The following is a 12965-nucleotide window of genomic DNA, read 5'->3' on the forward strand; positions in this document are numbered from 1 at the left end:
CACATGCTGGGCAGGTGCTGTACCACTGAGCTACACACTCACCCTGCACCTCTCTCTGAAATGTTCTTCCACTGGCTGTCTCCTTCTCTTCTTTTAGGCCTCTGTTCAAATGCAACCTCCTCAAAGAGTACTTTGAGGCCACTGAAGCTAAGAGTCCCACCTCCAGTTTCCACTTTCCCAGTTCCATCAACGGGAAATGCCAATCAAAACCACAATGGTATACTAGTCCATTTTCCACTGCTATAACAGAATACCTGGAGCTGGGTACTTTTTTTTTTTTTTAAAGATAATAGATTTATTTAGCTCACAATTTTAGAGGCTGAAAGCCCAAGATTGGGAGGCTCCATCGATTCAATTTAGCCTCCAGTGAGGACCCCCATGGCCATGTCACATCATGGCAGGGGGAGTGTACAACAGCGATCACAAGGCAAGACAGGGAGCCAGAGAGCAGAAAGGGGCCATCTTGCTCTTTTATAACAGTCCTCGGGTGGGAACTAACTGGGATCCCAGGAGAACTACATTATTCCCTCCCCAGGGAAGCACCCCCAATGGCTTAATTACCTTGCATTAAGCTCCCCCCTCTTAAGGGATCCACCACCTCTTAACACCACCACACTGGGGACCAAGCTCCCCACACATAAACCCTTGTGGGACACTCTCAAACCACATCCTGATTATAGCAAATGAGGTACCACTCCAAACCCATTAGGATCTTTACTACCAAAAAAACAAAAAGAAGGTCTGAGGTTGTGGCTCAGTGGTCGAGCACTTGCCAGGCATGTGTGAGGCACTGGGTTTGATTCTCAGCACCACATTTAAAAGAAATGATTAAATAAAATAAAGGTCCATTAACAAGTAAAAAAAAAAAAATGAAGAAGAAGAAGGAGGAGGAGGAGGAGGAGGAAGAGGTGGAAGAGGAGGAGGAGGAGGAGGAGGAGGGGCGGCTTTGCGGCGCACGCCTGTAATCCCAGTAGCTCTGGAGGCTGAGGCAGGAGGATCACAAGTTCAAAGTCAGCCTCAGAAACTTAGTGAAGCCCTGAGCAACTCAGCAAGATCCTGTCTCTAAATAAAATACAAAATAGGGCTAGGGATGTAGCTCAGTGGTTAAGCACCCCTGGATTCAATCACCAATACCAAAAAAGAAAAGAAGCATTTATTTCAGTACAGTTCCTGCCTATGAGGCCATGTGAAGAAATTGAAACCCTCATGTAATATCGGTAGGAATATAAAATGGTGCAGCCACTATTTTTGATCATTCCTGGGGTATAGCTCAGTTGGTAGGGTGCCTGCCCCACATGCTCAAGGCCCTGGGTTCAATCCCCAGCACCACCAAAAAATAAAAAACACTATAAGATAGGGGGCTGGGGGCTGGGGTTGTAGTTCAGTGGTAGAGTGTTTGCCTAGCATGTGTGAGACACTGGGTTTGATCCTCAGCACAATAAATAAATAAATAAATAAATAAATAAATAAATAAAGGCAGTGTGTTTATCTACAACTAAAAAATATCTTTAAAAAAAAGGACAAAATTGCACACACCTATAATCCCAGCAGCTTGAGAGGCTGAGGTAGGAAGATTGCAAGTTCAAAACCAGTCTCAACAACTTAGTGAGACCCTGTCTCAAAATAAAAAAGGCTGGGAATGTGGCTCAGTTGTTATGTGCCTCTGGTTCAATTCCTAGTACAAAAAGAAAGAAAGACAGAAAGAAAGAAAGAAAGAAAGAAAGAAAGAAAGAAAGAAAGAAAGAAAGAAAGAAAGAAAGAAAGAAAGAAAGAGAGAAAGAGAGAAAGAGAGAAAGAGAGAAAGAGAGAAAGAGAGAAAGAGAGAAAGAGAGAGAGAGAGAGAGAGAGAGAGAGAGAGAGAAAGAGAGAAAGAGAGAAAGAGAGAAAGAGAGAAAGAGAGAGAGAGAGAGAGAAAGAGAAGAAAGAGAGAGAAAGAGAGAGAAAGAGAGAAAGAAGAGAAAGAGGATATCATGATAATTGAAAAAAGTCAGTCAAAAAAGGACAAATACTGTACAATTCCACCTATGTGAGATACTTAGAGTAGTCAAAATCATAGAGACAGAAAGCAGAATGGAGAGAATGGAGATATTTTATAATGGGTCCAGAATTTCAGTTTTGCAAAGACAAAAGTTCCTGAGAGGGAGAGGGGTGGTGGTTACACAATGACATGAATGTGTTTGGTGCCACTGAACTGTACCCTTAAAGATAGTTAAGATACCAGGTGAGGTGGCCCATGCCTATAATCCCAGCTTGGAGAGTGGTGATCTAAATCATGACCTGTCTGACTCCTGCAGCTGTGTTTGCATTGGGAGCTGCCTGTGGGAAAGTACAGGTCAAGACGCCCAGTTGCTATGGTAATGCCAGTCAGGGGTGGCCTCATGTGAAGGCATGCTCTATCAGTAGAGGCCTTGAGTTCAGCACCTTCTCCCAGGAATAGAGGATTCTGAGCAAAACAAGATGCCCCTAATGTCTCGCCAGTCCTGCATCCTTCAGAGTTGCCTACTTTGCTGAAACTTTTCCACAATTAATCTTTTAATGATGAAATCTACATAATAAACTTGCTAAGCTAGCTCTGGAGTCAGTCAAGCCTCTTCAGGGCTTGGTTACCCACCTGGCCCTAGCTTTTTCTCCCTATGTGTGTCTGTTTGTCTTTTCTTTATCCCCCATCACCCGTGGTCTAGTATCTCTTTAATTAATAGCTGCAGCTCCAAGAGAGATGAGAGGGTCGCAGCACCCAGCAGCTGGAAGGCTGAGTCTGGAGGATCAAAAGTTGAAAGCCAGCCTCATCAACTTAGCAAGGCCCTCAACACTTCAGTGAGACCTTGTCTCTAAATAAAATACAGAAAAGGGCTGGCCAGGTATGTGGCTCAGTGGTTGAGTGCCCCTGGGTTCAATTCCCTGTACTCCCCTCCCCCCAAAATAGTTAAGCTGTCATATTCTATATTAAGTATATTGTGCCACAACTAAAAATAATGAATTTTAACAGTATATCAAAATTTTGGTTTGCTTTTTCAATCCTGCTACTCTTTTGAAACTGTGAACTCCATAAGAGCAGGACCATGTCTGTACCAGGCACCTACCATGTGCTGCCAGTCACTGAAGACTTGGCAACAAGACAGACAAGGGGTCTACCCACCTGAAGGGCAGAGCCTGGTGGAGGACAGAACGACACTGAACAGACAAGTACACAGAAATATTATCACCACCTAGGCAAAAAGTAAAATGTAACAGTGGCTGCAGGAGTGGGGATCTCCACTGGGGCATTCAGGCACACCATCCCAGAGGAGTGACATTTATGCTGAGGCCCAAGGAACAACAGTGTCAGTCATGGAGCATCTGGTAGAGGAGAACAGCTAGTGTAAAGGCCCTGAGGTGAGCATAAGCCTGGTATGCTAGAGGATCAACAGAGAGAGGAGAAGGGAAAGTTGGGAAGAGAGGACAGGAGAAGGACTTGGGCACGGGAGCAAGGATGGAAAGTTCTCTCGGTGGCTAGGAGGAAGGCCTGACTGACTCACTTACTTCCTCTTCCGCAACCGGGGAACAGCCATGAATGGAGACGTCTAAATGCCCAGCTCCACACTGATCGCTTTTTGAGGACTCACTGAGCAAACGTTCACAGTGGTCCTTGGGGCAGGGACAGAAATTACCCCATGGTAGAAAGGAGACAGGCCCAGAGAGCTTGTCTGAGTTGGTGGGCTCGGGACTAGAATCAAAGCAGAACAGTGGAGGAGGGTCTTAACTGCCCCTGTGCAGCGATGGTGACCCAGTGGGGAGCAGCTCTTTCCTCCCGCTGAGCTGCCCTGCCATCTCATTCCCTCTGGCTCAGGTTCAAGGGCCTCACCTGGCTGGGAGCTGATCACTGCCAAGGGCTCCCTCCCTCCTCTCGCTGTCCGTTCTGCCCTGCCTGGTGGGGAGGGCGCTGGGAGAGGGGAGCCCATCTCCACTCAGCTCCACCTGGCTCTGAACCCCTCTGCAGGCCTGCTCTAGGACGCTTATCTTAAGGGGAAGAAGCAGGAATACTTCAGGGTTTGTCAGGCTGGATGGCAGGTGATGAAGATGACCCGAGGCCAGGGACTGCAGCACCTTCAGGCCTGAGGGAACTGGCTTCCTCCAGAGGCCCCACGCTGCCGGGACCCTGGGCTGTGGCACACCCAGGAGAGAGCAGGACCCAGGGAGGCTGAGGAGCCCTCTTCACCGGCTGGGAGGGGTGCTGTCGGAAAGGAGGGGCTCTGTCCTGCCTGACTCCTGGACTCAGGGAGCTCAGTGCTCAACCACACAGTGGCCACTCCACACCGCAGGGGAGGCCCAGGGAGGGCAGCGTCAGGTCCCCGCCCTCACGGTCCCCAAAGAGAGGATCGGGTCAAGCAGCATTGTGGGGCCCAGAGCAAGATGAAAAACTACAGAGCCCCTTGTCCAAAAAGTAGGGGAGAAATGCCTAATATTAAAGGCAGGAAAACACAACAAATGCATGGTATCTATATAGAGCTTTTTTCTTTCCTATGGAGTCTTTATAGTATTTTTTGTTATTTAATGTCATTCTCAATAAGGAAAAATTATGTACTTGAATGCTAGCATGAATTTTCCTGTTCATTTTTATGCTTTGCAATGTCAGGGGTTTTTTTCAGTTTGTTTGTTTGTTTGTTCATTTGTTTGTTTTGGTACTGGGTATTGAACCAGGGCACTGTACCACTGAACCACATCCCCAGCCCCCCCCCTTTTTTTTTCTTTTCATACATGTATTTAGGGTAATAATGTCTGTCTCATTCTACCACCCTTCCCATCCCCACAGCCCCACCCTTCCCCTCACTCTCCTCTGAATAATCCAAAGTTCCTTTTTCCTTCCCTACCCACCCCCACAATGGATCAGCATCCACTTATCAGAGGAATCATTCGGCCTTTGGTTTTGGGGATTGGCTTATTTCACTTAGCATAATATTCTCTAGTTCCAACCATTTACCTGCAAATGTCATAATTTCATTCTTCTTTAAGGCTGAGTAATATTCCATTGTGTATATGTACCACATTTTCTTTATCCATTTGTCTGTTGAAGGGAATCTAGGTTGGTTCCATAGTTTAGCTATTGTGAATAGAGCTGCTATAAACATTGATGTGGCTGTGTCGCTGTAGTATGCTGATTTTAAGTCCTTTGTGGCAATGTCAGTTTTAAATGCAAATATAAGGACATTTAACTGATGAGCAGAATTCTTAAAATCATAAAACTTGTATTTCATAGCTTATACACACGTGGATTTTTATTTATTATTTATTTATTTATTTATTGGTACCAAGGATTGAACCTAAGGACACTTAACCACTGAGCCACATCCCCAGCCCTTTTTAAAATATTTTATTTTGAGACAGGGTCTCGCTAAGTGGCTGAGTCTGGTTTTGAACTTTTGATTCTCCTGCTTCAGCCTCCTGAGCCAGGTGCAATAGCGCATGCCTGTAATCCCAGAGACTTGGGAGCCTGAGGCAGGAGGATCACGAGTTCAAAGCCAGTCTCAGCAATTAAGTGAGATGCTAAGCAACTCAGTGAGACCCTATCTCAGAATAAAAATTAAAAAAAAAAAAAGGGCTGTGGATGTGGCTCAGTGGTTAAGTGCCCCTGGGTCTAATCCCTGGTACAAAACAAACGAACAAACAAAAACACACGAAGTGGGTCACAAATGTCTGCCTTCTTGCACTTGGCAAATTCTGCTCTGAAGGCATGGCCTCTCAAGGCTCTCAGTGCCTGCGAAATTGTAGACACAACAACTTACCTTGTCCCAGCTTTGAGACTCTCTGAGCTCCCACATGTTGTGGGTCCCCCAGAATTCTGTGCTTATTGGCATCAAAGCACTATGTCCACCCGTGGCCACAAGGAGCCTAGTGGGCAACTTGACACCCTGGCTGTACACATTTCAGTCCCACATGCTCCAGTCTCACAGGACTCCACTTAAAAACAATGCAAGTTTAAAGATAAGATTATTTAAAATTTCAAGGCAGACACAGCAGAGCATTAAACCAAGCAGGCTCTTTGAAGGCCAGCCATCATCCTCATCCCAGGTCAGGATTCTGACTGGCTCAACTGGCCACATGCCCTGCCCTGACTCATCTGTGTCTTGAGTTGGAAGTGCATCAATGGGCTGGGTCACAAGCCCACCCAGGCCAGGGAGGAGGCAGGGCACCTTGATTGACAGTTGGGGGACAAGGCGTATATATAAAGAGCCAGGAAAGTACTAGACCGGAGAGAACCTAAGGTGCCACCAGCCTCTGCCTATGGATGAGGTTCAGTGCAGGGAGGGCAGATCAGGCGGGGGAGGAGCTTTGGCAAAGACAGGGCTGGGACACCCGAGGAGTCACCTAAAGACTAGGAGTACTCCAATCTGGTTACCCATAGAGGCACCGCGAGATGAGGACATAGAGGTCACATCACAGAGCCCTGAATGCCCTCCAGTAAGCCTTCTCCCACTATGACCATGCTACCCCTGTCTAGAAATTTCTCTGGTTCCCCATTACTCTCAGGAAAAAAATCCACAGCCCTATCGCTCTTCCTCTCCCACCAGAGCTCACTGTCACATGCTCTGCTGCAGTCACAGCCGGCTCTCCCTGAATCCTGGCCTTTGGGCCTGCCCTTCCCTCTATCTTAAACCTTCCTCCTGTCAACCCCTTTCTTCTAACTAATGCATATTCCTCCTTTGCCTCCTGACATGAATATCATCTTCTCCAGGAAGTCCTCCCTCATCTCCCAGGTTGCTCAGGGGTCTGATCTGGGCTGTCACAGGCCCTCTGTGTCCCCAACCTCACTGCCTGGTGACTCACCTTCCTCCCTCACTACAGATAAGTTCTGTGAGGGCAGGGACGGGCTCCTGTTAGGGCGATAGCCGTGCACTCCAGCACATAGTAGGTGTTGAATGAATGCATGAGTTCAAGGCAGGAAAGATGAGACACTCCAGACTGTGTATGCACTATTGTCTCACAGATCAGGGAGTCCATCCAGGATGTAGGGACTATCAGGTATGTGGCACATAATGCTATGTGGCTATGTTCCAGACCTGCTTGGCACTTTATATTCCTGACCTCATTTTTACTCTGGTCCATCCCCAAAGGAGGTATTCTTATACCTGTTAACAGAGGAGAAAACAGGATGAAACTCATATCCTCTTTTCTTTTTCCTTTTTATTTTTTGGTGGTACTGCAGATTGAAGCCAGGGTTTCACACATGCTAGCTCTACCACTGAACTATATGCCCGATCCCCTCCCCCCTTTTTTTTTTAGTCTTTTGAGACAGGGCCTTGCTAAGTTGCTGAGGCTGGCCTCAAATCTGCCATCTTCTGCCTCAGCTTCCTGATTCACTGGGATTACAGGCACACACCTCCATACTTTTTTCTTGCCCCTACCCTGCCAACACACACCAACCCAGCCAGGGTGAACGGCCCAATGGCTTTCCATCCAGGCCAGTCCAGATATCCTCTTTTCTTGGCCAGAGAGAACTTGCTCCCAGCTGGGGCCTGTCCCATCCTTCCTCCCTCCCTTTTCTTCCTCCCCCTCCCCACTTCCTTCCTTCCTGCTCTTGGATATTCCTTCTGCAGGAAAGGCCCAGGTTCAGCTGCCCAGGCCAGGACACACACTTCCTCCATCAACCAGCCCCCTGCACCTTCCCAGGGGACCGGATATCTGACTCAGACTTTGGGACCACTGGAGCACTGCACAGGGGAGACCCCAAGGTCCTCTTGTTCATCCCTCTGCCTCTGAGCCTAGCAGGAGTAGAGGACCCTGGAGCTCATCCTGGAGGCCTGACATCAGGCACTAAGCCTAGGAGGGACTTTGTCATCCAGCCTGTAAGCCAGTCATTACTGAGCCTCATCATAGAGAGCCCTCTGTCCTCCTGGCAAAATAACCTCTAGAATCTCAAATGCTGACTCTCCTTGCACAGCAGCTGGCACAGAGAGAGCACTCAGTTACCTGAGCTAATAACTAAGACCACTGTTATTACCCCCAACACCATCACCCCACTTAACATTCACAATTCTCCTGGGAAGTAGGTGAAGTTTTTGTGGTTTTGTTTTGTTTTTTTTTTTTTTTTTTGTTTTTTTGTTTTTTTTTGTTTTCTTTTTTTTTTTTTTTTTTTTTTTTTTTTTAACTTGGGATTTAACCCATGGGTGCTAACCACTGAAATACATACCACTTTTTTACATTTTTTATTTTGAAACAGGGTCTCCCTAAATTGCTGAGGGCCTAAGTTCCTGTGGCTGACCTTGAACTTGGATCCTCCTACCTCAGCCTCCTCAGTCGCTGACATTACAGGAATGTACCACCACACCCTACAGCTGAAGTTTGTTTGTTTGTTTGTTTGTTTTACTGCCCTCATTATATAAATGAGGAAACTAAAGCTTAAAAAGAAGGAAGGGACTTGCTGAAGCTCAAGCCAAGACCCTCCTCATCTACTCTTGATTATTCTGGGACAATTCTTTACTGGCTGGGCGTCTCAGTACCTCTAGCCATACAATAAGGATGGGTGGATGAGGCATCTCTAAGAACCTGGAAATCTCAGGGAACTCAGTCACTAATTCATTGAGCAGAGGATTGCTGAGTACCGTCTTCATGCCTCACCAAAGATGGGCACAGAATTCTATATCTAACCCTGGTGGGTCATATAGGCCAAGGGTAGACTGCAGGAATCTAACCTGGATCCCTCCTGCTGTAGCTCTATCCATTTGCCCCACACACAGAAGATGGGACATCCCATATTATGGGAGGGAGAGAGGTGCCCACCCACCTCCAGGACTGTCGAAGATTGGAAAACAGGCCCAAGCTGGCAAAGATGTGCCCCCTCCATGCCCCGTCCCCAGCCGACCAGAAAGCTGCTCTGCGTCGCAGCCACCAGAGGGCGCGCGCACCCTCTCAGAGCCAAAGCCACGACGGCTGTTGCGGCGGCCCCTGCGGGGCTGCAGAGGATGCCGGGTTGGGGTGCAGTCACTTCGGAAAGATCCGCCTCGGAACGCAGCCCCACCCTGGCTGCGCATTCAGACTGCATATGACACGGGCCTCAGATTCGGCCCCTAGACCTCCACCCTTGCCGCGCCCCGCGCTTTAGCCTCCGGGTGACCACTCGCGCGCCCCCTCGTGGTCACTGCTTGCACTACGGCCTGTTGGAGCCCGGACTTGGGAAGGTGGAAAGGGGCCAAGGGCCAAAGGGGATTTCCTGGAAGTACAGAGTGGGGCAGGGGACGCGTAGGGGGAATATGCACTGCATATTCACAACTGGGTACAGGGTAGAGTAACAGAACACTGGGGACCACCATACAGATACTGAGGGCAGTAGGTGATTCCTGAGGAATATTAAGCAGCCCTAAGCCTAAACTGGAAGAACACCCAGAGGTTATTTGGTGGTAACTGGGGGTCCCTGAGTAGATATTTGAAGGAAATGAGTAGGCGCCACAGGTATACTAGATCACGAGACACATGCAAATACTGAGAAGTACTGGGGAAATACTGGATAGGTACCTGGGGCACTGTATTGGAGCTGGGGGCCAGACTCTACAGCAGAAAGCACTGAGTGGGTTTGCGGATAGGCATGACTGGGAGGGTCATAGTAGGTACTGGAGACATGAACATTACCTATAAGAAGGGTTGCTGGTGGACATTGGGTGGCTAATGAAGTCACTGGGCTTGCACTTATACACTAGAATAGGATGACACATTCCCAAGAAGGCCACAGTGCCCCTCTCAACAGCCCCTCCAAGCTGGATCATTGTGTCATTTTCACAGCCAGGACTTAGATCAGAGAAGTCCCTTGGCCAGTGAAGGTCTCTCCCAGACCAGAACCTGTTCATGATTTCCAGGCCTGTTGGGGAGAGGGGGAAGGGGCTCTGCATATGGGCAGAGGACAGAGCCCTCACATTATCTCCCTCCCCCAGATGGAGAGGGACGTAGGAGCAAGTCTGCCCCTCGTTCCTAGAAAAATAAGTAGCCCTTTCCTCAGCGCCCCCCCCCCCACACACACCGGGTTTCGGCCTCCTGGCCCAGCTTGCTGGCTGCTGGGCCGGGAGGGGCTGCCAGGCTCGGCCTCCTGCCCACTGCGGGGCGCCGGGGGAGGGCGGCGCGCGGCTCGAGATGCCGCGTTGCCATGGAGACGCTGCCGCATCCTGACTGCTCCTGGCAACGGGGTCCCGCAGCCAGGCAGGCGCTCGGCGGGGACCCCAGGGAGCGGGCGCGCCAGGCTGCCCACGGCGCCGCCAGACCCCCGGGACACGGATACGGCTCCCCAACCTACAGACACCCCTCACTCACACTCCCAGGGGCACACACATGTACATGGGCGCCCCAGCTGCAGCAGCCCAGGCGGAACTGCAACCCAAGCCCTCCCTGCAGCCCCCACTCATTAATTCAGCAAACATTTGCCGACCGTCTCAGTGCCAGGCGCGAGCTGGCCACTGCGGCTGCGGCGACGAGTCACACGGGGACGCAGCGCCGCCCCCGCCCCCACCTCACAGCCCGCAGGGGAGGCAGACACAGAAACAGCGTGATCAATACTGTGACCCCAACAACAACCATCCTCTCACTATGTGCTAAGCCCTCCTCAAACAGTGTCTCTCCTAAACTGTACGACCTTTGGGAAGCACTGTGAGGTACCCCTTTTTCCAGATGAGGAAACTGAGGACCCTGGAGAGCTTGTTTGTTCATCCGAGGTCACAGACTTACTGTGAGGCAGAGCTGGCCTTCTAACGTGCATCTTAACCACTTTCTTACACTACCACTGCCAAAGTGTTTCCAGAGCACAAATGAGGGAGGACCCAACTAAGCTGGGGAGGCAGCAGGGAGAATTTCAGACTCAAACGTGGGTCTTGGGAGAAAATGCAAATCTGCCAGGCAAAGCAAGAGGTCGACCTCCTAGGCGGCAAGGCGGGCCCTTGCGAGGAGCAAGCTGAATGTGAGGGAGAGTGAGGTTAGAAAGCCGCGTGGAGGCCAGTCCTGGAGCCTGTTATGCCACACCAGGGGAACTGGACTCCATTCCTGGGAGAGCAGGGAAGTGTGAGAGGGAGCATGCTCTAACTGTTGCTCTGGCAACCACCGGGGAGGAGGCTGGCCTGAGGGGGTGCAGCTGGGACTGGTAGACTGGAGAGCAGGTCATGGCCATCATTCCTGTGAGGGACAAGTGGCCCCAGCCAGCTTGAGTCCAGAGAGGAAGGAAGCAGGGCATGTCCTTCTTGCCCTTCCAAGCAAAAACCATTTTGTCTAAACCAGTAATCCAAGGAATGATCCCAGATCTAGATGCACAACAAGGTATGGGTCCCAGGTAGAGCCACAGCTCAAAGAGGGTAAGGGCAGCAAATGGAAATATGCTTCAGGGTAACAAGAGGAGAGTCCTGGGCTAGACCTCTGGGGGGACTTCCAAAGAGGAATGGGTTTGAGGTTCTGAGAGAGGCCAGGGATTCCTGGAGAATAAAAGTGCCTCTCACAAATCTCACACATCTGGGCATGGGGATAGACAAGATGTCCCTTCCAGACCCCTCCTGCCATGGTGATTCCAGGTACCTGCCCAGTAGAGCCCGTCCAGGGCACCCCTCTGAGGCAACACAGCATCCGGCCCCTAACCTCCCTCCTCCCAAGGTTAGCCTAATTTTTTCCCTTCCATGGATTCAGGTCATTGCTCCCTGTCCTCTCTCCGAGGCGCTGCGGAATGTGACTAATTCCCTCCCTTCATTTACGGGTCCTGTTACCTGGGAGGTATTTATAGCACCACTGCCTCCCTCCCTCCTTCCCCTGCAACTCAGCTGCTTCCCCCATCGCTCCCCACCTGGCCAACCTTTGCCTCCCTTCTCTTGGACCTCAGGCCTACCACCTCTCACCAGCCCTCCCACTCCTCAATCCCCCTGACAGGAAGGGAGGGTGGCTCTGCCTGGGATCCATACCTTGTTGTACAGCCTTTCTAAAGGTAGAACTGTCTTTGGGGGAGTGGCCCCTTCCCTCCTGAGCACCCCAAAAGGGAGTTAGTGGCCAGGCCAGAGGAGGACCATCATTGGCTGGTTTGAGACCTCACCATGCCGTCTGATACTTATACTAATAGGGAACAATTATTGAGTGCTTATTGTATGCCAGGCTTTTCTTTCTTTCTTTGTTTTTTATGGTATTAGAGATTTCCCTAGGGTGCTCTACTGAGTTACATCTCCAACCCTTTTTATTTGTTTTGAGGAGTCTCACAAAGTTGCTGAGGCCGGCCTCAAACTTGTGATCCTCCTGTCTCAGCCTTCCAAGTTGCTGGGATTAGAGACATCACCAGCTGCGCCAGAAATTATTATTAGCCCTGGTTTGCAGATATGGAAACTGAAACTCAGAAAGGCCACATGAGCCTGCTCAGGTTCTTAGAGCTGGGATGTGACACTCCTTCCAGAGCCCTGCCTGGAAGACTGGCCTGAAAGGCAGGCCGGATGGGGTAAGGACCGCAGGGTAGCAGGGGGTGCCTGACCACACACATCCCTCAGAGGCAGCAGGGTCTCCTGGCCACCAGCCATGGATGATCTGCTCAAATGTTGTCAGGAAATGGCATCAGATAGACACTGCCTATCACACACATGGCACCTCCTCTAGGCAGGGGTCACTGAAGAGAGGAGGTGGGGCACAGGTCTAGACAAGGACAGAGAAGAAGGGAGCCCAGGGTGCATAGAAGAGAGTGATAGGGAACTATGGCAGAAAGGACAGAAGTTAGATTCCATGAAAGACTCACAGGTATGTAGGGCTGAGGTTGGGACCAGCTGCCTTTTCACATTCACAGTCTACAACAGCTGGGAGATTCCCCCATGTACTCTGGAGACCAGGAGGCTGAGAGGCCAACACACTGGCTCAGCTTTGCCCAGTTCCTTTGATCAGAAATTCCACAGTACTGATGGAGTGACTTCACCAGGATTTCTGGAAGAAAGAAGGGAGTGAAGAAGAAAGCTGAGTTCAAATACCAACCTTGTCCTCACAACATTGGTAATGCTGAG

At 50.0% G+C, this 12965-nt stretch overlaps 1 protein-coding gene across 1 annotated transcript in view; it reads right to left on the reverse strand.

The window, feature by feature from the left end:
• The window catches only part of PSD2 (pleckstrin and Sec7 domain containing 2), a 72778-nt gene extending 60049 nt beyond the window's left edge, over positions 1 to 12729 (reverse strand). The window contains exon 1 of the mRNA XM_079143954.1: positions 12707 to 12729. The gene's annotated coding sequence lies outside the window, so the exon portion shown is untranslated. The remainder of the gene's footprint in view (positions 1 to 12706) is intronic.
• Between the last annotated feature and the right edge of the window lie 236 nt (positions 12730 to 12965).

The sequence above is a fragment of the Sciurus vulgaris genome (assembly GCF_902686455.1).
Source record: "Sciurus vulgaris genome assembly, chromosome: 6".
Taxonomy (NCBI): domain Eukaryota; kingdom Metazoa; phylum Chordata; class Mammalia; order Rodentia; family Sciuridae; genus Sciurus; species Sciurus vulgaris.